Raw genomic sequence first — 24,434 nt, 5'->3', positions numbered from 1 at the left:
TGGATTAAAACTAAATCCAAGATTTAGCTCAGCAGATGTCCCTTTCAGAGCATTCACAGGGTGTTATAGGATCAGCGCAGTATGGCCCACGTCTTTCCTCATCATCCCATAAGCACTGAAGGACCATTCCCCTGGCTACTGAATTGCTGTCAGCCCTCTTTGCTGGTTACTGCTCCACCTTGCATCCCAACGTTAGTAGTTAGGCAGAAGGTTTGAACTAAGATGCAGCATTATTTTGTGCTTCTGCCCAGCTGCAAGCCTGGGTGGTGAGACATTACTGCGCATGTCAGGAGGAACATCTGCAGCAGAAGGGTCCTCGAGTGCTCAAGCCAGAAGTTTTGCTGTCTCTATAGAAATAGTCATCTCCACTTCCTTGGAAATTATCTCACCCAGCCACCCTTGCCTGTTTGTTTTATGAATTAGAGCATTTTTCTTTTACTACTAAATGTTCATTTGCTCAAGTCATTAAGTATAAGATATAGGAGATGAATAATACTACCTTTTATAATTTTAAGTTCCCTAATGAGGAATACTGTGTCTGTACTCAGAAACCTGGAAATGCAGCAGTGACAGTTGGCCTTTTATGTTTATATGTAACAGCTCAGCATTTTTTCTTCTCTTTTAGCAAATGATAAATTCAGCCAGAGAAATTCAGCTTCAGACTGATTTAATGTTTGGCAAACTCAACCTAAATTTACAAGAGGTTTTGCTCAAAGAAGAAAGTATGATGGCAGGATTGAAAATATCTGGTATTTCATTTTGGCAAAGTTCTCACATTTAAAATCTTCATAGTGAATTACTGCATACTGAATTACTAGTGAATTAATTTTTTAAGAAATGTACAGAAAGGGTCATGAATGCATCTGGAAGATTATCCATGCATAGCTGTCCCTCCAACATCACTGGAGCTTTAGTTAGAGGCAAAGTTTAATGATCAATCAGATCTAATGTGAGCTGGGCAGCTTAAAGAAGCAATCAACAGACATTTGCCATTTGGAGGCTTGGGGTTTAATTGGTAAATTTATTTCTGTGCCCCTGGCAGTAGAGAGCTTTTGTGCAAAGAAGACACAATTCAGCATGGAGGCACAGACTGGAACTCCGTGGCATGTCAGCTGATGCCTTACCCATATCCGTCTGTGGTCTCTCTGCTTTATTTCCCATTACATTCTGCAGAAATTCCCACGTGGAACTGGAAAAAAAACACATCATCACGTCAGAGCCAGTCAGCTGCTTTTAATATTTCAATTAATTTTTTGTTTTCCCTCTGTCAAAAGGAAGTAAGAATTAAGAATTTAATATTTGAGTAAAAGTTGCAGAGGATAAGAGAGCTTTGTTCATTGTTTTATGCATGTGGTCAAACTTTTGATGAAAATTGGAGACACTGTCTGGATAGTTAAATCACGGGGTTTCATCCACGTATAGACCTTTGCATTTGTATCATATTACAATTGTTCATGTGAAGAAATCAGATGTGTTTTATGAGTAAGAGAATAATATCTGATTCACATAAGTAGGCCAATGTAATTAAATGTTAAACCTCATAATGTAACACAGTTTGTGCTGTTTCCCTGATTGGGTCCACATCAGTTTCAGCAGGGATATCGTTGCACAAATGCATAACTTAACTCAAAGAACACAAGCATTTAAAGAGCAACCTTCTTAAAAAACATTACTCTGCTTCATTTCCTGGTCAAGTACTGAAGGATCTCGCTAGGAAGCCCCAGGGTCATCCTGAGCAGACACAGGGTTGGGGCAAGGAGGGCATGCCCCCAGTCTGCAGATACACATGTTGAGGCTGAGGGAAGGGAAATCCTGCTCTTCAACCTTTTGAAATGTGATATTTCCCAAAAAATCTCTGAGTTGTATTTTGTGATTCAGCAAAATGAATCATTCAATACCATAAACCAACATGGATCATGACAAACAGGGTTTAAAAATGCTGTTTGTTTCATTTCTTTTCCAGATCATTGCTGTAGGAGAAGTTTTCTGTTCCTGGAAACATGCAGGGGTGAACTTGCAAAGTAAGCAAGACAAACGAATCAGTCCATAAGGCTTAATTTTGCCACCATGCAATAGAGCTGTAGGTGCCTCATGAAGCATGTAAGTAAATGGTTCATCCCACCCAAAAGCCAGGTTTCCCCTTCCAAAGCAATCCACATAATCCCAGTAGTGACTTTCCATCAGCAACTGTTTTAATCATGGTAGAAGCCAGTACAGGTGTCTCCAAGCATAAATGCATGAGGGAAATGCTTGAGTCTGTTTTCAGAGACCAGGTGCACTTACCTAATCCTGCAGCTAGCCAATGTCTAAGGCCCACTGTGTCCCAAAGGTACGGTTATGTTGAAGGAGGTTAGGTGCAGTGTATGTACAATAATATATAAGAAAACCTCATTGAAAATACTAGTTGAGGAATGAGCTTGTTTAGCTGAAACACTGGATGTCTTTGATTAATGGTTAATTCTGAGAAAGAATTAACTCCAAGAAATTGAGGCAGTTCTTGGAACTGGTTACAGGGACAGGAGGTAGAAGTGATGAATCTGTCCCTGTGGACCAGAAACTAATTGAACTCAAAAGCCAGGAAAGCTTTGAGTGTAGAAGTCAGCAGAAAATTAACAGAAGTCAGTAGAAAATAGTTACGGAGTTATCAGCAAGGAAACTGTCCATTTATGCTTTTGTGCTTAAGGAGAAAGGGATTCTGTATGTTCTGCTTCTCAAAGACTATGGCAAAATAAATAGCTCTTAATCTCCTATTTGGATTTCTTTCTGTTTTGCTTTCTCCCTGAATTAAGCAGTAGTCTGAAGTGTTTAAACAGAAGCTACTCAGCTATTCTTTGTCTTACTTTTTCCATAGCTGGTATGAATTAAAGTAAGTAGGTAAAAGGGCCTCCTCTAGTCTTTGCCCCCATTTAATAGTCATGGCTTCTGAGATTGCAGACAAGCTCTTGCACAAGTGCATTTTGATCACGTAGTATGCCTGTTCCTCAGTGAGCTGGCTGTGCTGTGCATGAGCAACACGCAGCATGCAGTACTTCTGTCTGGCTGAGGCTGAGGGGGACTTCTGATGCGTGCTGCCCTGCCCCATGGTGCAACCACTTGGCCTCCCAGCCTTTCCTCCATGCCCTCGTTTGGGTCGGTGTGGTGTTCAAACCTGTGGACATGCTGTTTTAAGGGTACATACTTGCAGTTATTTAAAGCTCTGGGCACAAAAATAACAGGCAAGCATGTGTCTGGTAGATAGCTGCATTCCTGATTTGCCCATAGGAAGCAAAATGCAAAGCACGGTGGGTATACCTGGAGGCTGTTTCTAAATCTAGCCATGAATATCTCCATCTTATGCTTGTCTGCAGTTGTTGAGGCTTAAATGTATGAAGGCAGTGTCTGTTGTTTAGAGGCTTAAAGTGCAGCAGAAGGGAGCTGGTATTTGTCTGATATCAAACCAGGTGCAAAACAGCAGAACTAATTATAAATCAACAAATACCAAACACAATTAAAAAGATAATCAGATGGGGAAAACTCTCCAACAACATGATGGAGACAACCTAAATAGTCCAGGCTGAGATAGCTTTTCCTTTCCCACATGCTGTTGCAATGGATATTAGGAAGAATTGAATATTAGGAAGAATTTCTTCATGGAAAGGTTGGTTAAGCATTGGAACAGGCTGCACAGGGAAGTGGTGGAATCCCCATCCCTGGAGGTATTTGAGAGAGGTGTGGATGTGTAGTCTCAAAGATGTGGCAGTAAGGGATGTGGTTTAGTGATGGGACCTGGTAGGTCAGGTTGATGGTTGGTTGAAGGTCTTTTCCAACCTAAGTGACTCTATGATTCAGTCTGTTTCCATTCTGGTGATCTTCCATCTGTGAATGGAGGCAGAGAAGTGTGCCTTAAGACTCTCAACTTGCAGCTCTGGATAACGGAGGACCTGTTTTCACGGGTACCAGAGAGCACAAAGTATGTGTGGTACCTGGAATGACGATCTGAGTCAAAACACAATTTCCAAGCACATTTCATTTGATGTTCTCTCTCTGATAACCAGACACAGCGGTAATTATGAACATGCAGAGCAAAACTGCAGTATTCTCTCTTTATATTACCTCTCCAGAAGCAGAAGGGGAAAAAATACTATATTTTCTGCTAATGTTCTCATTTCAGCTTTGGGGAGATAAGTGCCTCAGATATGTTTGTATAGACAAGATGAGTAATTGGCTAGAGATATTTCCTCATAGCAGTACAGTTTCCAAAGTGATAGAGATGGCTCTGAGGAAAGTGACGTAGCTGGAGGAAAGTGACCTAGCTGGAGGAAAGTGACATAGCTGGAGGAAAGTGACCTAGCTGGAGGAAGTCACTTTGGGGTAAAATGATCTTAAGTAACCCTAATTATATTACTGTTTCACATCAGTACAACTTCAGTGCTTTGAGCTTTAATTCGTCTGAAGACCAGAGCTTGCCCTGTTAGGATGCCTGGATTTGTTTTCTTTTCTCCTCAGTGTAACAGGAAATAATGTGAAATACATCCAACTTTCACAGAATTGAGCCTTCAAGGTCAGAATCAGTACTTTTATTCCCTTGTTCAAGTAAGAATGCCTTCTGTCTTGCTGTTGTTTCCCTTGCATAAATTTGAAATGGTTGAGATTCCTTTTTGGCAAGTCGTTCCTAAGAGGTTTCTGGTTTTCATTGCTTAATCCTCCACCATAATGTTGTGAAAATGTTTATTTCTGCCCTTCCTCCTCCTCCCAATTTTCTTATCATGAGATTCAGATAACACAACCATCTTTAAATAAATAAATAGTAATACTTTCAAATAGTCACCACCCCTCAAATTTTTGTTCCTCTCCTTTCTTTCTTTTTTTTTTTTCTCCATAAAACGTAGAATTGTAAGGAGTGAAAATCAGAAAATCTTCCCTTTTTGACAGCTGTGGTCATGCAGCTGATGCATTCAGCAAATATTGACTGTGAGAATGCTAAAGGGGCTACATGTATTTTGCTGTTAAATTTATAGCTCTATTTTTTTTGTGTGATTCCTAAGTACAGAAAGTGGCAAACTGAAGTCGTGTTTGCACAGAAGCTCACTGACTGCTTTTGCTGGTTGAGCTGGGAGTCTTATCATTAAGACTCTTAATGATACTCACCACTTAGAGGGTTAGCCAAGGGCAACACGGCACTTCATCAGAAATATTTCTAGTAAGGTTTGGGTGGGATCGATGTCTGAGAAACCTTTGTTAACAGGAAGAAAAAAAATGCACCATGTGAAAATACTAAGTTCTGCAGAGTTATAGACATTCATATTTTTGTCATTGTCAACTGGGGGAAGGAAAAATACTTGAACGTTGATGTAAAACATTTGATTCACTCATACATATTTTGGACCATTACACCCACTCTCATAAAATTGTAGGAAAACATAAATTGCTTGGACTGCAACTATTTTGATGTCTTACTCAAAATATTTGCTGTAATCTTAAGGCTTTCACAACATCTTTATCTGTAAGTGTGTTTTTCTTAGCTAAAATAGATCTTTCCAAGAGCGTTAAGTACCTATGTAAATTGTCTTTTGTCTCCACGGTGGCTTCTTTGCTGTTTTGATAATTGAGATAATTTTTTACCTGAAATTTCTTGTGGAGTTCTAACCTATTTGGAAATGTCTTACTGGATGGCATAAGGTTTGACACACAACACTGTTTTATGCTAAGCATCAATACGTGGATATGCAACAGCCCATGAGTAGTAGAGGTTCCCCTAATCTCTCCGTACACTAATTAATCACTGCACTTCTGCAGGGGACTGAAACTGAGACAAGTTAATGTATCTTCCTGTTTTCTTTTTTAGGTGCTCATTTTTTTTCTGGAAACCATGATGAAACCACTCACTAGTTCAGACAATGCACCCTTTTGTTTCCACTGATTCAGACAGCATCAGGAAGAGAGGGAAGCAGGTTGCAACATGGGGCTTGGAAGAGATGACTGTCTTGGTAGGGTGGGGCTGAACATCAGACCTGGGTTGCATGCCTGAGGACAAAACAGAGGTATTTGTCCAACCCTAAATATTATTCTATCAGTCCAACAGCTTGCCTGCAGGCAGCTTTCTCACCTCTTTACCCATCTCCTGACCTGCCTGAATGAGTGACTGGGGGAGTTTTGCTTATGCAGGTAACCACTGGAGTCTGGGAGAAGACACCCAAGCCATCCCAATCATTGCATCTCCTGACATGAGACAATACCGTATCATTTCCTTCTGTGATGTGTGTGAAAAGCATAAAGTCTCCTTAAGTGGTAAACATGATCTGCTTCTCACCACGCAATGCATAACCCAAACAAATGGATTTCCTGTCTTCACGCAATAGGAAAACATTGTAGAATATGTTCAGCATGCTGCATCTGTCTCTTCTTCCATACTGAAATTCTTCCTACAGAAGTCCTGCTTTCTTCTTCAAAATTGCCACTTAGGGTAAAATGTCACTAAACTTATTAAACACCTGTCAAGTTTTCTTTTAGTCAAGTTCTGTCATTGTACAGGCTTTCAGCATTATACTTTTGTTTTTTCTACTGAAGAAACAGTAAAATCATTGACGATTTTTTTTCTGATTTTTTTTTTACTATAGTATTGAAAGAAATGCAAGTAGCTTTGTGTGTTCTTGAGAGTTGATATAATATTTTATAAACTTTTGAGAGCTGTTGAGCTAAAGTAACTGATATTAAAATTGTATGTTTATTTAAAGAAGCTGATTGTTCATTTAAGGAGGCTGTTGATGACAATATTGATGACTCTGACCATGAGTGAGGACAATTCTGGCCAGAAAGGAAATGCAAGGAGTCCACAGACAAAAATCCACCTACAGAGGTAAGGATCCCTCTTTCCTGAGTTGTCTGGGGAGACTTCTATCCCCAGTAGAAGCTGAACAGTGGCACTTCTCTTTCCAATCTGAGATGAATCAGTCATCTTCTGTTAGAAATCAAGGCATAAAAACTTTTCTCTGTACTGTGAAGAAGAAGGGCTTCAAGGACACTGCATGAGACCCAGTGAAGTGCCCTGGTGTGAAAGTACAATAGGAATTTATCTGGGAGTGGCTATATTTACACTTTAGTGTTTGAAAGCAACGAAGAATTGTCACCTACAAAGGTATATATATAGATTTAGTTACTCAGTGGCTCAGGAATAACATCTATGTGCATTCTTCGGAGAACAAAAAAAAGAAAAAGAGAAAAATGTTGGCATACATCCTCTAAGTTTAGCACTGTTTATATTTTCTCACAAGTTTTATTTTACATAGGTCTCTCTATGCTTATGTAGAGAATTGAACCAAAAAGCAATCAAAGACAATGTAAACATAATCTCTGTTAGCACACTGAGATGTCGGAAAGATTTGCCCTTTTTATGACTTTGGTTGCAGACACTGTAGCCGACCCCTAATGCTGCAGATGACATGTTTGTTCCATTGCTGAAGCTATCTTTGACCTCATTTCTTCACATTATCCACCAACTAGGAGCTAATCAATAGGAACTATTTGCAGTTATTTGTAGACCAATGAAAACTGCAGATGATGCAAAAATGGATGCTATATGTGCAAGAATGTAATGGTAATAGTATGATTGCTTAGCATTGCTGCTACAGATTATGGTGTTGAAGATATAGTCACTGTCTTGAGATCATCTGGTCCAACCCCTTTCCCCCCTGCTAAGTGAAAACCCAAAATGTTTTATGGACTTGTGCTATACCCTATGAAAAGTTTCGATACCCGAGTACATTTTGCGAATTTAGGACTTACTCCAGGAAGGTGTTACATGATTTCCTTAGGACTTGATGAGAGTTCTCAGCAGTAAGCAAAGGACTTCTGCAACCTATGTGGCAGTAACTTGAAAACAACCTGGCTTGGCCTATTAATGATTTAGTTAGACTTAGAACCACTCACTCCTAAGTGGCATCCCTGCAGCGGCCAAATGGTGATGTTCATTTTTTATATACTGAGTAGAAAAGACAAATCGTAGATAACAAAACTGCTGTCATTATGATCCACAGCATTTTTCTTTTCTGTTATTTTCTCTTTTCTTTTCTTTTTTTTTTTTTTCCCTGTAGGGAACAGTCTTTCTCCAAGTGGTCTTTTCTTTAAATCTGGGGACTGTCTTCCTAGTCACATGATGGGGGGAATATTTAGCAAGTCCCCAGTCACCCTTGGATTCTGAAATAGTGAAGGCAGAAGCTTGGAAAAAAAGTTTCATGCTCTCATGGATGACATATATGAGGAAATGTAATTCTCAGTTCATAAGTACTATATACAGTCAACTAACTAATGAAAGCTGATAAAAGTGCTGTTGTAAGTAGATTTGCCTGAACAAGTATTTTACCTAATTCTTACAGAGTCGAGGAAAAATGCACACCCTCATTACAGAAGACTAATAGATAAAGACTTGTCAGATGCGCTTATCTAGTGTCAGGTGTTCAGAGTAAGGCTTCCTCCTTCAGACTATTTTCTGACGCTTTTCATCTGGCATTTACTATGCTTATAGTACAGAAGTTTTGCTGCTCTCCTACTCTGGGAGCCCATGGGGATAGGTAGGGCTTTACCCAACATGCTGAAAATGTGATGTCCTGTGCAGAGCAGGATCTGAGGCCCTACTTGTGCTGGTGGAGTGTGTCCTTTCAAGGCAGGTTCTTAAGTAACTATCAAGCACTGCATTGTGTTCATCCCATTCTCAAGGACATATCTGCCACAAGACATGATCCTCCTCATGCGACCTCAACTCATACACTTTGGGTTTTCACTAGTTTGACAAGTTTGATAAAGGTGATTTCCCAGTACTGAGGCAATGCAGGTAAATACAGCTGTTAGACTTTGTGCTGGGATAGGACAGAGTAGTAGTGAAGAAGCTTCAAGAAATATAAGATTTGTGTGAGGGTCACTTTCCAGGAACAGACAGAAGTGGGACCATGACCAACAGACCCACCTGGAGTGAGGACTTCAGCCACTTCTATGTAAAAGACAGAGGAACACCTAAAATGTAAGATGCTGTAAATTGGTTTGAGATTTGTATTTCCCCCTTGAATGCTTATGCTCTGGAAGAATGTTACATTGCTCACTGAAAGCCATCCAGTCACTTGGCTAAAACCTGGCTTTTAGGCCTCCAGAAACCTAGGCTTTAGGACTCCAAAACAGGGTACATGATTTTACAGATTATCCAATTATCAGTCGCTGCCATGGTATTGACTAAATCAAATAAAAAATGTGAGAGGAGACCCCAATCAACTTTTAATTAATTGGCTGAAAATTTGTTCTGTCGGGAATAAGCTTTTCTATAGCTCCTCTTAATAAGTCCTGGTGCATGTCCTTTGAAACAATTAGTGGTGGTTATTGTTAAGAGGAGGATACCGCACTGGATGGAGCACAGCTCTGACCACGACCTGTACGGCTTCAGTATGAATGAGGAATGGTTTCAGAAGAGCAGCAATAAATATAAATTATATTATATAACATTATTGATACCTTAAAAGTAGGCCAGGGTTAACGTAATGTCATTGTGCTACTTCTGAAGAATATTTGTAAGTCACAGAGGAAGAGTGTACAACAGATTATCAGAATAACAGATTAACAGAGTAAATTTAAGAAATAGTGGATAAAACTACACTCTAAAATTGAGATCAAGGTAAAAATCGAGTGTTATAGGAACACTTATTCAGGAAAGCTAATGCCAAGTGTTCTTTGGAACACATGCATGGCATCTGGAACAAAAAATAAAAATAGAAATAAAATTTTCCAGACGTCAGCGACTGTCTGTAGTAGAAAAGATATATGCATATCTTTTTCAGGGCTTAAGCTTAACAAATTCCTTCCCTTCTTGCTAATGTTAGAATCATGTTTGTCTGAAATGAATGTTTCTAGTTATATATTCATGGAAGTGCATCTTGAGCTCAAATGCGTCATGCTTAAGTGCTTTGCTGAATCTAGATGTAAATGAAAAATCCGATAGAGTAAACTATAAATAACTTCCTTTAAAAATAAACTTCATTTGGAAACTCATGCTTGAGTGAATGATCCAGTTTTCCATAAACATCCACTCAAATTTCCAAGTTGCTCGGAAAATGAAATAATTATTTCAAAGCAACAAAACATTGTGGTTTAAATACTCCACGTCTGGCATACTGTAGTCACCAGTTATTTGTCTGCACTAATTAACTCAGTGTTTCATGCTTAATTTCAGCTTCTAAACCAACTCACTGCACTGAAGATGTTTCGGCTGTCAGCTCTATGGAGGTCGAACTCTTCTTTGGGAAGTGTGAGCGCACCTGCAAAAGGTGACACTGGGGATGGATTTGTGAATGACACTTCTCTCTCTCTTTTTTTTTTTTTTTTTTTTTTTTTTTTTTAATAAAAAGACCAGGATGTTCATAGGAAAGCAGGGCTTTTAGGCATGCAGGAAATGCCCTGTGGCTGGTACAATTGATCACGCCATTTTGGATGATCAGGTAAACTCATTTATAGCACTGTTTTTATAATCCTGTCTTTTATAATCCTGTTTTTCCATACATACCCTTTGGGGTTCCCGGACAAAATATCCTGACTGCCTGCAATCTTTAGAATATCAACCAATACGTTTTATAAATAACACACAAAATGACCAGGCAATGAAACGATTAATTGATTTTATAATGAAGCATGAAATCAGATAGTCTTTGAGATGGAGTTGAGAGAAGCTGGTGTCTGATCTGATTAAGATCAATGGAATTTTATGCTTGTTAGAGCTCAGCAGCTGCTGGTTAAAAGACATTAGTTTAGCTGTCAGAGAAAACCGTTGACAGGTTTTACTTGGTGATAGTCCATCAACAGCTAAGTCTTTAAACTAAGGGTTTTTGGTGCAGTACTGACACAGCCTGCATATATCATGGGAAAAATGGGACTGCAAAAAACTTTCACTGGGTACTTTCTGTTCACAGAAATAAGTTCATTACTGAGATGGAATGGGGAATTCATCGCATCCCTATGAGCAAACACATCAGAGTACTTTGTAAAAACAGGGAAATACTGGGGAAAAGCAAACTGAGCATTAATGTGTAAAAGAACATTAGATATCAATAGACTCTTGAATTTTTTAGGTTATAAATCCTTTCGAAGCATAACAAGGCCAAAGGAATTCAAGATGCTCGACTGCTTTTTCTCTAGGGTGCAGTCTTGTTTTGTTTTCACCATGGTGCTTTCCATGAAGACAGAGACCTGGGAAAGATGAGTTTCAGGTGGCAAAGCAGCTTCTTTACCTGATGGGAACTGTTTTGCATCCACCTGGTGCCCACATGGACTTGCGTTTGCACAATCAGGATGTAATTGTGAAATTAAGATTTCTTAAATTTATAGAGTGATACGCAAAAATCTCATCTCCAGGAAGCTGCAGTTTTATCACTGAGGAGTAGCCTGGATAGGAAAACGTTCTTTTCCTTGAAGCATGAGCCAAAAGTGTTAATAGGGGAATTCCTAGCAGAACAATAATTACACTCACCTGATGCACTCTATATAAATCTCTCTGAAGGGGCTATTGTGAGAGCCAAAGAGGATTTGGAATTGCCCTGCACAAAAACAGTCTGGTATTTGAATGCTGAGCTTTGCTGATTTGAAAAGCTCATATTTAAAGGTGTTGTTTTGTTTTGCTTTCCCCAGGAATTAGAGTCCTGAAAAATCAAGAATTTACAAGCATAGAAATATTTTCAATCTCAACATGATATGCAAATATGTCAAAATTCATACATTGAATATGATTTGAATTACAGAAATATCCCAAAGCACCTTATAACTTCAGTATTTATCCAGATTTTCCCATTTTGAGCATCTTGGAGGGGTGGGCAAGGGGAAAAGTGTTCTTTTTTCTTTAAAGAAAAAAATTATAGGTGTTCTTCCTTTACCAAAATAACTTTCCTGTGAATCACCTGCTTATGTGACTCCCACACACCAAGCAGTTCAGCCAGAGATAAATTTATAATATTCTCCCTGGACGAGAATGGAAGCCAATACATTCCTCTGAGGCAAAGGGAGAGGTCATATCTTTTGTTGTTGTTTTTGTTAACTGCCAGAAAGTAAAACATGAGTCAGTTCAGAAAAATGAAATATACTGATTTCTACACAAGTCACTTTAAAATGAAACATAGTTTCTCTTAAAATATTCTGAATTATAACATTTTTTTCAGTAAAATGTGTTTCCCTGGAAAAAAAGCAGAGAATGGATTCCTGTTTGAAGTAACCACAATAAAGAGCTCTTGAGTAGTTCTATGTAACATATTGAAGGTGTATTTAGTCCTTTACAGAGCTTTTCTTTTTAGCAAAACTTACATATTATTAATAATATTATTAATAAGATATGATATTATTAATAATAATGTTAGCAATATTCGATATTATTAATATTGTTGATAATATTGAATATTAATACATTTCTACAATATCACATTGATTTTTTTTCATTGTATTACTGACTTTCTAAGTTATAGCTAAGAAGCAGTGTTTTTTAATTTTTAGCTAGGTTAGGAAACGGAAAAAACAACAATACATTAAGTATAGAAAATGTGAGTGAATAAGTTTTGGAAGACAGCTTAAGATACTTCTTAATCAGGGAAGATTGAGGAAAAAAATAGTAGCACAATCAAATATGTCTGCAAAAATTAAGCAATGTAAATAATTTCTAGCATGTTAATACACTTTATATATAAAAAACATATAGTGAGTCTACCCACGGGCTTTTAACATCAGGCTGGAGGAGATTTTGCTATTGATGGACAAGAACATGCCATTTACACTCCAATGTGACCATAGTTTCTTGGTTGCAGCAGTCTGTTTGCTTAGCTAGAATTCCTGGCATCTGGTTTGGTCTTTTGAAGGACAGACGAGGTGATGTGTAATGTGTCAATTCTTTTGTGAAAAGTCCCTCCCAGGAAGTAGCACTACTTTAAATGGAATAACGTGGCAGACACCTTGCAATGGGAGAAGCAAGTGGTGTTTCTATAACTCACTCCCTCTTCACTTTTCACAAGTTAAGTAAATTTCAACAATTATTGATTGTCAGGTGAAGCCACCACAGTTCCATTATGTTTAGGTAAGTCATGCTACTTTGTTATCCCATTTTGAGCTATGGGTGAGTGCAAAGTAGTAGGTGAATATAATACCATTTTATGAATGTAATACTATTTCATGCTTGACCTTACAAACAGAACAGCATTAGCTTTGTTAACAGACTTCCCTTGTTCTATACACTGCAAGAATCCAGAGGTTTTAAAGTGTTGTGCAAATCTGTGTTAGTTAATATATATCATGTTTCAAGAAATGGTGGTGGTGTGTGGGGGGGGTATTACACTTAATACCCTAAAGACATAACAATTTTTTTTACTATTAATATTAAAAGTACATATATGGATGCTTTTTTTTTTTTTTTTTTTTGCTTTTCAGCAAAATGAATTTGAGTCTTAAAAATGATACAAGATAAATCTTTGCAGTAAGGTCAGACACACAGACACAGACACAGATTTCTAGGTTGGAAGAGACCTCAAGATCATCGAGTCCAACCTCCGACCTAACACTAACTACTCCACTAAACCATATCACTAAGCTCTACATCTAAACGTCTTTTAAAGACCTCCAGGGATGGCGACTCCACCACCTCCCTGGGCAGCCCGTTCCAATGCTTAATAACCCTTTCGGTAAAGAAGTACTTCCTAACATCCAACCTAAAACTCCCCTGTCGCAACTTTCGCCCATTCCCCCTCGTCCTGTCACCAGGCACGTGGGAGAACAGACCAACCCCCACCTCACTACAGCTTCCTTTAAGGTAACTGTAGAGAGCGATAAGGTCGCCCCTGAGCCTCCTCTTCTCCAGGCTGAACAAGCCCAGCTCCCTCAGCCGCTCCTCGTAAGACTTGTTCTCCAGACCCCTCACCAGCTTGGTCGCCCTTCTCTGGACTCGCTCGAGCACGTCCATGTCCTTCCTGTAGCGAGGGGCCCAAAACTGAACACAGTACTCAAGGTGCGGCCTCACCAGAGCCGAGTACAGGGGGACAATCACCTCCCTAGACCTGCTGGCCACGCTGCTTCTTATACAAGCCAGGATGCTGTTGGCCTTCTTGGCCACCTGAGCACACTGCTGGCTCATATTCAGCCGACTATCAACCAATACTCCCAGGTCCTTCTCGGCCAGGCAGCTTTCCAACCACTCATCTCCCAGCCTGTAGCTCTGCTTGGGGTTGTTGCGCCCCAGGTGCAGGACCCGGCACTTGGCCTTGTTGAACTTCGTACAGTTGACTACTGTATTGAGTTGGCTGGGAAGTTGATTACTTCCCAGTCATAGCTGGGAAGTAATGGTTTCTTTTTGTGAATCTTTTGCTTTTCATAAAATGTGAAGGGCATGCACTGGTTAACATTCTTGCATTCAGGAATTCTGTCCTTATACTTCTCCTTAATATAACTACCAATATCTCTTTCTCCAATCCAGTGAAAGTTTAGCAGTGCCTTTTTAAACATTTGTTATCCAAGGAATTGATTTGTCAGTATAAATACACAGTAAAAAAAAATGTAGTTTTCAGAACTAACTATAAACCCTAGACTAAGTTTGCTAAGGAACCTGCTTCTGATAACTTGAAGTCAAATATTTTTGGCAGACATTTTTGTAGCAGCGTGTGTGTTAAGTGTGTGGAGTTACCACTTGTAAGCAAAAAATACTTTATAGACATCAAAGTAAATTTCAAAAACTGAAAAACTATTCTATATTTTCAGATTGGTGACTTAGTACTTTGCTCTTTTCACAAACCAGTTTTTCCACCACAGGTCAAAATCAAAAAGATGTCTTCTTCAACTCCTCTTGCCTTTGTTTCTTCATTTAAAATCTGCATAAGATTCATTTTGCCCACAGTCTTTTCATGAGATGCATGATGTCACTAGGAAATACCATGTCCAGAGGCAGTCCTATGCTATCAACCTGTGTTTATTTTTCCTCTGTAGCTGTGACCTCTTCAATTAGGTGGATGTAGAACCGTTGTGAGATCAGATGAAAGAGTTAAGAAATCCTGTGGAGAAAGCAGGAAGTTCTCCAGGTGCCACAGAGGCAGTGGTGGTCAGAGGTGTGGAAATGCTTGTGCAGGGAAGGGGTTGTAGAAACCATTATATGTGCCAGATCTGTCAAGACTAATGATTAGTATTAGCAATAAGTTATGTGTTTATCATCAGAGGGTGGTGAAATAGTGACAGCAAGTTTAACAGGATGTTTATGTAGTTAATCCTTTGATTGATGTGTATGGTTTGTAAAGTGCTATGATGTTCCTGGAAATGTAAAGCCTTCAACAAGGCCACTAACATGAAATAGTAAGTTGGTCCAAGGGTAAAATTGCAGTTGTGTTATTTTTCATGGTGCCATGCCATGTACCTGGAACAGGCAACCTATGTTCATGTTAGACAAAAACAGGATCAGGGAGGTCTGAAGTGAAAGAAACTAAAAGCACGGAGAAAACAGAGCTGCAGCTTCACCTCAGGCAATGCAGGCCAGAGACAGTTGGGGTGGAGATGCCTGTTACACTGAAACTTCAGCTTTGAAATACAGTGCCTGGGAGTGAAATGGGTCTGGGGACTGCTGTCTGGGCTCTGAGGGTGAACAGAGATGCAGGTTAGCTCTGGCAGGAATGACAAGATGCTGGATATGGCATGTGAGTCACCAGCCTGGTTTCCCTGGCCAAGATATGCCTTGGAGAAATCCCTGGTCAGGCTAGAAGACCAGACTGACATTAGGTTTACCCTAAGTGGTGTCATGTCTGTGTTTTTCTTTGTTTCATGCTCTCTAATCCCAAGTTTAAACCTTGACTTTATTGAATAAACTTGGTGGTTTTCCTTTTTATTCTTTTCTCCAGCATTCAAAGTCAAACCAGGTGACTCATGGGTTAGGCTTTCCAAGCTCCAGGGCATGTGTTTCCCATACCACTTGGTGCCGAAAAGAAGCTTTAGGGGCACATCAGTATTATTTACATAGTGTGAAACATCTCACAGCAGCTAATCAGCACTAGAAGATGCTTTACAATTATTGAGAGACTGAAGCTTGCCAGGGTGAGTACCCTGATGGGAACTCATACGCTGGTCACTTGAGCAGCCCTTTCTGACCACACTTTCTTTGCCAGCAGGAAGAGCTTCCAGGAGTGGAAGGAAGTAACCACAACCTGCAGCCAGGAGCAGATGGTGGAAACAGACTTTCAAGGGCATCACGTCCCTGCCCTGCAGGTTATGGTGTGTGAGTATACATTAAAGAGGAGACCTGGATATGTGGTGAAACAGGAGCAAAAGCGTGTGCAGCTCATGTTGCACAGCCAACTCAGGAGGACCTGGTGATGCCATCAGGTGCTATTGCCTCCCTGTAGTGTGAGAGGCATTCCCATTGCCAGATGCTCCTGCAGGCCCTGGGCAGGATCAGCAAACTGTCAGTGCAAGAATACGTTTCTTCATCGTCTGGTGATGCTGGCAACTAGAGAGCCTGGAATATTCTGGTCAAGCCTCCTTTTATCAGATCTTGTAATTGTTGAAACTCTTTTTTTTTTTTTTTTGGATATAAACAGAGTTTTGTTCATACCAGACTACATTCTCAGCCACCATCTCTGTGATCATTATGTGCTATTTGGCCAAGGGAAAAAGACCTTACAAACAAATATATAGGAGTATTTCAAATCCCTGCGTAGTTATTCACTATGGGAGAGAGAGGGGTTTGTTTGTTTGTTTCTGCCTTTCCATTATAAGGCCTTGTAAATAAGACCCTTTTGGGAGATTCATGTTTGAGATGGCTGCTTTTTGAAGAGCAGCCATAAAAGACTTACAAAGAGGTTACACCATATTTAAATATCTTCACCTGTGCTTGACCATGTTCTCTGCTATCTCTCAGGTTCTTCTCCAAATGGCTGTTCACCTCAGTTTCTTTGCTCTTGTCGGGCTGCACAGGTTGTTTTGTGTTCTACTTTTTTTCTTTATGTTTTGTGTGTCTGTGTGTAACCACATTCACTTCTGTCTCTGGCCCACCAATCCAGCCAATTTCTACCTCCCCTTTTTCTACCTGCTAGCCATTTTTATTTATTTATTTATTTTCTGTCTAGCTCTTCAAAAACTAACTCTTCTGGCAGTTTCGATGGGAACTTTAGTTATTTCCAGTTACATGTAGCCTTGATTCTAGAGCTGTGACCCTCCTCGGAAGTATTCAGTCGTCCGTGGTCCAAGAACTAGCTTTGATATGGCACAGCTGCAAAACCTTGGCTTGGACTTCTGAGAGAATTGCTTAATGGTGAGAAAGTACAGAGATGAGAGCCATGCAAGATAAGAAAGTGAAAACTGGAGGCAGAGGCAAGATTAGCGCAGCCATTTTTTTCAGCCTAATGGATTACTTTTATTCTCTAGTGCCAGGCCACTCAAACTCTTCCCTCTTGGGTCACTGGCTGTTAGATTGCACTCTCTGTATGAAACCTGATCTGAGCAGATCTCACTGGTGATAGGCTGAAGTTCTGTTTGACAGTTTAGGTGTTGAAAAAAGTGAGCAGAGAGAAAGTTAGAAAAAAAGAAATGCCAATGCCCTTGAAGGAAGGGCTAACAGTGATTTCTGTCCAGAAATAGATCTCTTCGGCAATGTGGAAATAGACAAAGTCTTTGTTCTGAATGCAGGTGTGAAGATCAATGCTGTAGACTGACTTCAGTTCTCACTGACATAAAGCAAATATATGAGCCCAAATGAAGGTTGTGGTATAACAGTAGGATTTGGTTCCATGAGGTAAGGAAAGTGATTTGTTACTCAGGTGCTGAGGGATAGAGGAAAAGATAACAGGAGGAAAACACCATATTTACATGAACTGTTTTTGCTGAAAAAATGGCTTAACGTTTCTCCTCTATCTTGTACCAAATCTGAATTTGCCATAATTTGGCTTTACTAGATTGAGATGGGTGTAGGGACATTTTAATTTAATTTTTGTTTTGTTAATGACAAAAAAGTCATGGCACATCTTGCCAGTTAAGGTCAGGATTTTTTCCCTCCTTCGTTTACAAAACTATATTGATGCTATAATGCATTTCTTGACATTGGCTGCTGGTTTCTGACAGAGCTATAATACTGATCTTAATGGGGTAGTCAGACAAATACTACAATGTTAAACATACCTGAGACCCTGCAAACCTTTGCTGTCTGTCTAGCAGTCTGTATTATGCACAGGTAGCTTTGGTTCCTGTGGAGTTTATGGTGAATTTTTCTTGTATGCTAGTTATAAAAATGAACAGTTCCGGTCCATTCTTAAATGCTGATGATACAAGTTTTTGACTAATGGTGCAAGTGAGAGAGAAGTGGATCTGCTCCATCACTGAATTTTTGGTTTCTCACAGGGTTTCTACTCCTTTCTTTGCAGCTGGAAATTAGTTTGGATAGAAATAGAGCTGATGCTAAAGTATAAACCTTAAAGACATGTTCTTTGCTGCCAAAATGTTCCTCTGCCAAGGAAACACACAGTTTTTTTTGTTGTTGTTGTTGTTTTCTTGTATCATATGGCAATAAGAAAGGGAGCTTTGGGAAAAGTTTAAGAAGAAGAAGAGAACTGGGAAATTTATTTAATACTATTAACCTGTTATTCTATGTAACCATAATTCTTAAGCTTTTCTAATATTAAGTTCAGTTGACAGACTAACATCACATTGCTTTTCTGAAAAAGCAGAACAGTTTTGTTTTGTTTGTCCTATAGGCCTGCCTTCTGCTGAGCTGGACAGTCAGATGGAGAGCTCAAAACTGCAGTTGCCAGAAGAAATGATCAGTAAAAGTACGCTTAAATTTATCAATGAGAATTATTTACTATATGCTTTTTTAATTAAAATGAATTTTAAATCAAAATGTGTACATGCACACACAGGTAGGCACTCCTAACACTTTAATGTGTACTATTTGACCTGTTTAGAGCTCTAATACGTTTTTTTCAGCAACATTTATGCATAAATTCATGATTTAAAAAAATATATATATTTAAATTATTTAGAAGATATGTGAACCCTGTTTCAGATATACCTGAAATGGTCTTTGAAGTAGCCCTACATAATAAACTGCATCTCTTGAAAAAACTCTCCTTTTAGTCTGCTGTTTTAACACCTTATTCTGTCTGCTTCTCTTATTCCTTTGTAGTTTTGAGCTTGGGGAAGAGTATCTATCCCTGAAATCACCTAGAGCTGATATCTGCTTTTATTTCTGGCTATGCCATGTTCACTGTGGTTGGGAAGAAGTTTAACTCATTTCAAAGCTTTCTTGAGAACTTATTTCTAGAGGAAACTAAGCTTTTTCTCATTCTTAGGCAATATATACCTTTGTGTTTTGGCTTCTGTGAGAAATGCAGCACTCACGGAAGCTCTTGAAGTAGCTGCTCTTGCTTACGCTTGTTGGAAAGGGAAGGAGGACACCAGGTGGTCACAAAAGCTCAGACACCTGAGTCCCATACCAACTTCCTTTGCAGTATTCAGCAAGTCTTTCCATTTGTATATCCTGTTCTTCCCTCTCTAAAACGAGGCTAATAACTTCCTTCCACCTTTTATGACTTCTGTAAGCTTGCTCCAGCAGACCTGAAATGCAGCCTTGTGCAACTCAGCTAAATCAACAATAGTTTTGGTGCTTGCACAGTTCATGACTTTTCCTGCTTTTTAGTGACCTTAAGAAAGAGAAGTCCAAAAAGCTGATAACATATAGACCCAAGTCAGAAAACATGCTGCTTTTTCTTCAGGGTGTGGATTGTACGAGGAGCACCATTATGTTCACAAATTGTGAAGAGCAGACTTCGTGCTAAATACTGAAGTAGTTGTCAGCACAGGTAGGCACCTTGTTTAATGTCTGAAGGCAGGTTTCATCTTAAATCATTTCCTAGTAGGATTTTTGTTTTATTTTATTTTTATTTTTAGTGACGTGCTGGATTTTCAGTAATACCTGTTTTGCTGATGAAGGTAAGTGAGCCCTGATGCCTTCTGTATGAGATGGGATAGGGATTACAGGAACTCATGTGGTATTACAACAAGAAAGGCTCAGAAGTGGAAACCAGTCCATGACAGAGATTATAGACCAGAGGTGGTGTAGTGAATGGAAGAACAGGACTTTGAGTAGACCTTCCTTTTGTTTCTTCTGGAAAAAAAATTGTAAATTTAAGTATCAGCGACGTTACTTTTAATGTCAGTATAGCTGAAATGTGTATTTACGTGCTAGCAAATTTATCAAAAAGAAGAAAAAGACACAGAGCTGCCTCATCTAATCAGTATATATTCTATATCAACAGTCCTGCAGATACAATTTGAGATTTATTGCACTTATGCATGAGTCTGTGTATGTAAATACAGAGGATTGTAGATATGGCATTAATCTTAACTGAAAATCTCAAAATGCAAAGGGGCAAAATGGCTTTCCTCACTGCTGGCAGGGAGTCTACAGTAAGAGTAAGAAAGGAGACAGGAGTTTAATGGTTGTGGCATTTACACGAAATCATGGACGTTGAGGTCATGCACCAGTGACATTGCCACTAATGTGTCTTGGCAGAGGAGGCATCAAAGAGATGGAGGAAGTGAAGGAGATGGATCTAAAAAAAAGCCTTGGTCCTTGAAGAGACCTGTCTGTAGCTCTGTGTGTCTGTTGCTGTAGACAGATTACCTGACTTGTAGGTCAGTCTTGTCCCAGTGTGCATTAAAACTGTCTGCCTGGGAGAGGTGGTTGTGTCTAGGCCTCTATCTAGAGTATAGTGGTAATGGTGGTTCTTCTGACAGGGACTTACAGTTTCCTAAACTCAAAAAAAAATCAATATCACAGAATAGTTTGTGTCAATGAGATAGCTTGTAACATGGGATAGCTGCAGCAATAAAATGAGAGAAGCTGTTGTTCCGGATATGGGAATTAAAAATATTTTTTTTATGCTCTCCTTCCTGCTTTCAGACAGGACATGTCAAAATTTCCTTCTTCCTACTTCTGGTCTTCTGAAATCTGCAGACAGCAGACCCACTTTTTAAGGAGTGTGGGAGCAAAATGCTTTGGTGCTTGGATTATATATCTTTGATGGATATTGCTGCAGCCCTACCAACCAGCACCGAGGGAAAGGCCAAGAACCTATCTACTTCTTGGCCACCTCCACCTTCATTTCTGCTCTAGACCTCAAATCAGGCATCTCACCTGGAATGGACTGACTAGGGTCATCCATTGTCATACAGAAGATATTAGCGATGGCTTATTTTGGGAGTAGTGATGAAATCCAAGTTTCTTCTCACTTCAGGATAAAATGATTATGATGCATCTAGTTCAATTACTGCACACTGGTGTTTCTGCTTTCTGTGGTAATACTCAAACATTTTTTGTATTTGTCTCACTGAGTCTTGATGATACTTGAGACTGAAGACTCTAACGTTTTAATTGAGCTTATTATTTAAATGCTATTTTATTCTAGTTCCACCTTTATTGTAGGACTTTTTGTGAAGACCAACTCAACAACTCAAAACACAGAATTATTAGGCCTAAAATAGCTGAAGAAATTGTTACATATTAGTCTTTTCCTCATAATACATCTTGGTAGTTTCTGAAATTTACTGCTTATGTCATACCCTTAATTTTAATAGGAACTGGATTGTAGTTCCCATTGGAAAGTTTGAGAGTTTGCTGGTGGGAATAGGTGGCAAAGAAGGACCTGCAGAGCTAGAACTGGTGTCTGAACAGTGAGATTTGGTTTGCCAGGGCATAGCTCAGGAAGGTCACTTCAAACGCGCTTTCATTTCCGTACTCTGCAATGTGCTGTATTTAGAAAGTGGCAGACCATTACTTCTGAGCACACTGCACAGCACACGCAGGGCCGATGTTTCACAGTGTCTCTAAGGGTGGTGGTACTTGTGTTAGGTGGTGTGTTGGATTCCCTGGAGCCGACACTTGACAGGGCAGAGCATTTTCTGCTAAGTGTTCTGGGCTGGGATGTCCAAGCGGTAGCACAGCTGTTGCCAAATATTGTATTCCTTCTGGATATTAACAGTTGTACCTCCGTCTCTTCAAGGACGTGATGGTCATGATTACGTTACATCCAAGTATATTCTTGCCATTCTTAGAAGTTCCTATATAGAAACCAAAGGCCTATAAGGACTTCCTTGTTCTGCGTGTCTCTTTTTGAAACCATCTTTGAATTAGGAAAACAATATGAAGTTTGTTTTTCTTTATTTTAACCTCATTATCAAGAGCCCTTGTCAGCATTGACACAGGACTCCGATGCATTAACCTTTCAGGATGAAATTCTCTGGGACTGCTTTTTACGCAAAAGGGTTTTGCTTTAAAGCACTTAGTGTAAAAATGTTTCTGTTGTTTCCATTTATAGAAACAAGTCACCTTTGACCAGAAATGGAAAATTTCAGTATAGAAGATAACAGTACAACAAAAAAATGTCTGTGCGCTGTCACCGCTTTGACTTTGACAGCAAAAGCTGTGACTTTCAGGGTTTTTTCCATAAGTTGTTAGAGAAAACATTTTGACTGAATTGGGCCAGAGGAAAAGAAAAAAACAACTTGTGAGTTAATCAGAAAACAGAATGTCTTTCCTTTGGAAAATTTTGGTATCATAAAATGTTTCTCAATGAAAATGAGAAAAATTCTTTGTTTTCCTTTGCAATTAAAATGTTTCAGGTGTCATGTGAAATAAGTTGGACTTTTCAGAGTTATCAGAATCTCAGTAGGATGACTTGGAGTGCTTGCACTGTTGTTTATAGCAATCCCAAAATGAATTCCCTAATCAACCTGTAGCTATTTTAAACTGGTAGAAGATTCATCCTTAGCAAATATGGACTGCTGAATTAATCCATTTTTCTCATTGGCATATGACTGTTTTCCTGCTTCATATTTAATTATTCCTCATCCTGGAGCACAAAACACATTTTGAAACATGCCTTTCTGCTGTCCAGAAATCAACACGACTGCAAATTAGTTGTTGGTTTTTGACAGCATTGCCTTTCCCTGGCCCCAACAACAAAACTGGAAATGACTTTAGATGGTTTCTTTTCCTTTTAAAGTTAGAATACACTGATTCAGTGGCCATGCAGTTCCCCTTCATTGCACTTTCTTCTTTCTGCCAGTTTTTTTTTTTTTTAAATAGTCAAGCTCTGCTCACATTGTTTGCACTCCTCAATGATCATAGCATCAGTGGCCATGAGTACAGCCATAATTCCCTAAAAGGTATTAACTGCCCTGTATTGCTAGTGATCATGGGTTTCAGAGAAACTGGTCAGGCATTGTGTTGTCAGTTCCATGTGTTCTAGGAAGCAGCACTTGTGAACCGTTTCTTTGATGTGAGATGCCTTTGAACCTCACTGTGTAGCCTATGTTTTGACTGCCGTGAAAGAAAGATGACCTTGGTGCAGGCTCCACTCAGAGATGACTTTTGAAGAGGCAGCACCTCTTGATTGACCACTGGGTCTGTCTTAGTGCCTGGATGTTTACAGTCAACCTCTGCTCCCTCCCTGTCTGGTGGATATAACACTCAAACCTTGCAGTGTGAGGGGCTATGAGCTGTGAAGGCACCTCATACCAAGGCGGGTGCCCTGCGGAGCTGGCTCTTGAGAATGCCTGCCCCAGGCATGGCAGGTCTGCAAGATCTGTGATAAAGTCTTCATCACCAATGGCAACTGGAGAAATCCTAACGTGCTCTTCCCAACAGCTGCTCAATCCAAGTTTCAGCACCCATTCCAGCTGTTGACAATTATACTCTCCTTGTAGCCCTAGTTAGATGTGGTGTTTGTCACAACAGATCTAACCTGTTAAACAGATACTGCTTTTTGCTCCAGTGGGGATGCTGTAAGTGACAGAAAAAATGATTTTGGTGTATGGTAGATAATGTTTCCCGATTTGTTAAATTCACCAGCTGCTGTGGGATTAAAGATGTCATAGAAATGTAAAGTGCTGTTATTCATCCTAAATGACTGTCCTGTTTTCCTTAAAAAAAATAAAAATAAAAAAATTATACTTTCCTGCATTTTGCATTCCAGTTTGTTTCTTCAAGTCCCATTGTGGAACTACTATTAATTAGTCTTTTACCCTAGGATATCAACACCATCAATCACAAAGGACATTTTTCTGACCTCTGTTAGGCACTTAAGTTTCTGACCTAACCTACTTTAGTTACTTGAGCTTTCTGTCTTCTGTTATTAATTTCAAGGCAATTTCAATTTTGGTTGTTTTCACTGAAACTCTTGCTGAGTTTAAGCATGAAAATGCATTTCACAGTACTTGATGAGTCTAAATAATTTGTCTGGTTGTACTTGCTTGCTTGATTTACTATATTTCTCCATGACCCAGGATTAATTACAAACAGCTGAAATAGAAAGTCTTGAAGAACAAATCCTGATGTGAGTGCATGAAAGAGAGATACGAGACAGCAGCTCAGTAAACCGCTGGCTTGAGGCTTAGTTGTACCTAAATGCTGTCGTTCATGGAGC

At 39.4% G+C, this 24,434-nt stretch overlaps 1 long non-coding RNA gene across 1 annotated transcript; it reads left to right on the top strand.

The window, feature by feature from the left end:
• Nucleotides 1-1,971: 1,971 nt before the first annotated feature.
• Nucleotides 1,972-23,895, top strand: LOC118244209 (uncharacterized). The gene is made up of 9 exons (XR_004777501.2): nucleotides 1,972-2,100; nucleotides 5,825-6,020; nucleotides 6,714-6,835; nucleotides 10,190-10,283; nucleotides 16,125-16,231; nucleotides 18,702-18,776; nucleotides 19,722-19,808; nucleotides 19,897-19,938; nucleotides 20,912-23,895. It is a non-coding gene; the product is annotated as an uncharacterized LOC118244209 (long non-coding RNA).
• The last annotated feature ends 539 nt before the right edge of the window (nucleotides 23,896-24,434 follow it).

The sequence above is a fragment of the Cygnus atratus genome, chromosome 4, assembly GCF_013377495.2.
Source record: "Cygnus atratus isolate AKBS03 ecotype Queensland, Australia chromosome 4, CAtr_DNAZoo_HiC_assembly, whole genome shotgun sequence".
Taxonomy (NCBI): domain Eukaryota; kingdom Metazoa; phylum Chordata; class Aves; order Anseriformes; family Anatidae; genus Cygnus; species Cygnus atratus.
The sequence above is the reverse complement of the archived record's forward strand: the minus strand, read 5'-3'. Positions and strand labels throughout refer to the sequence as shown.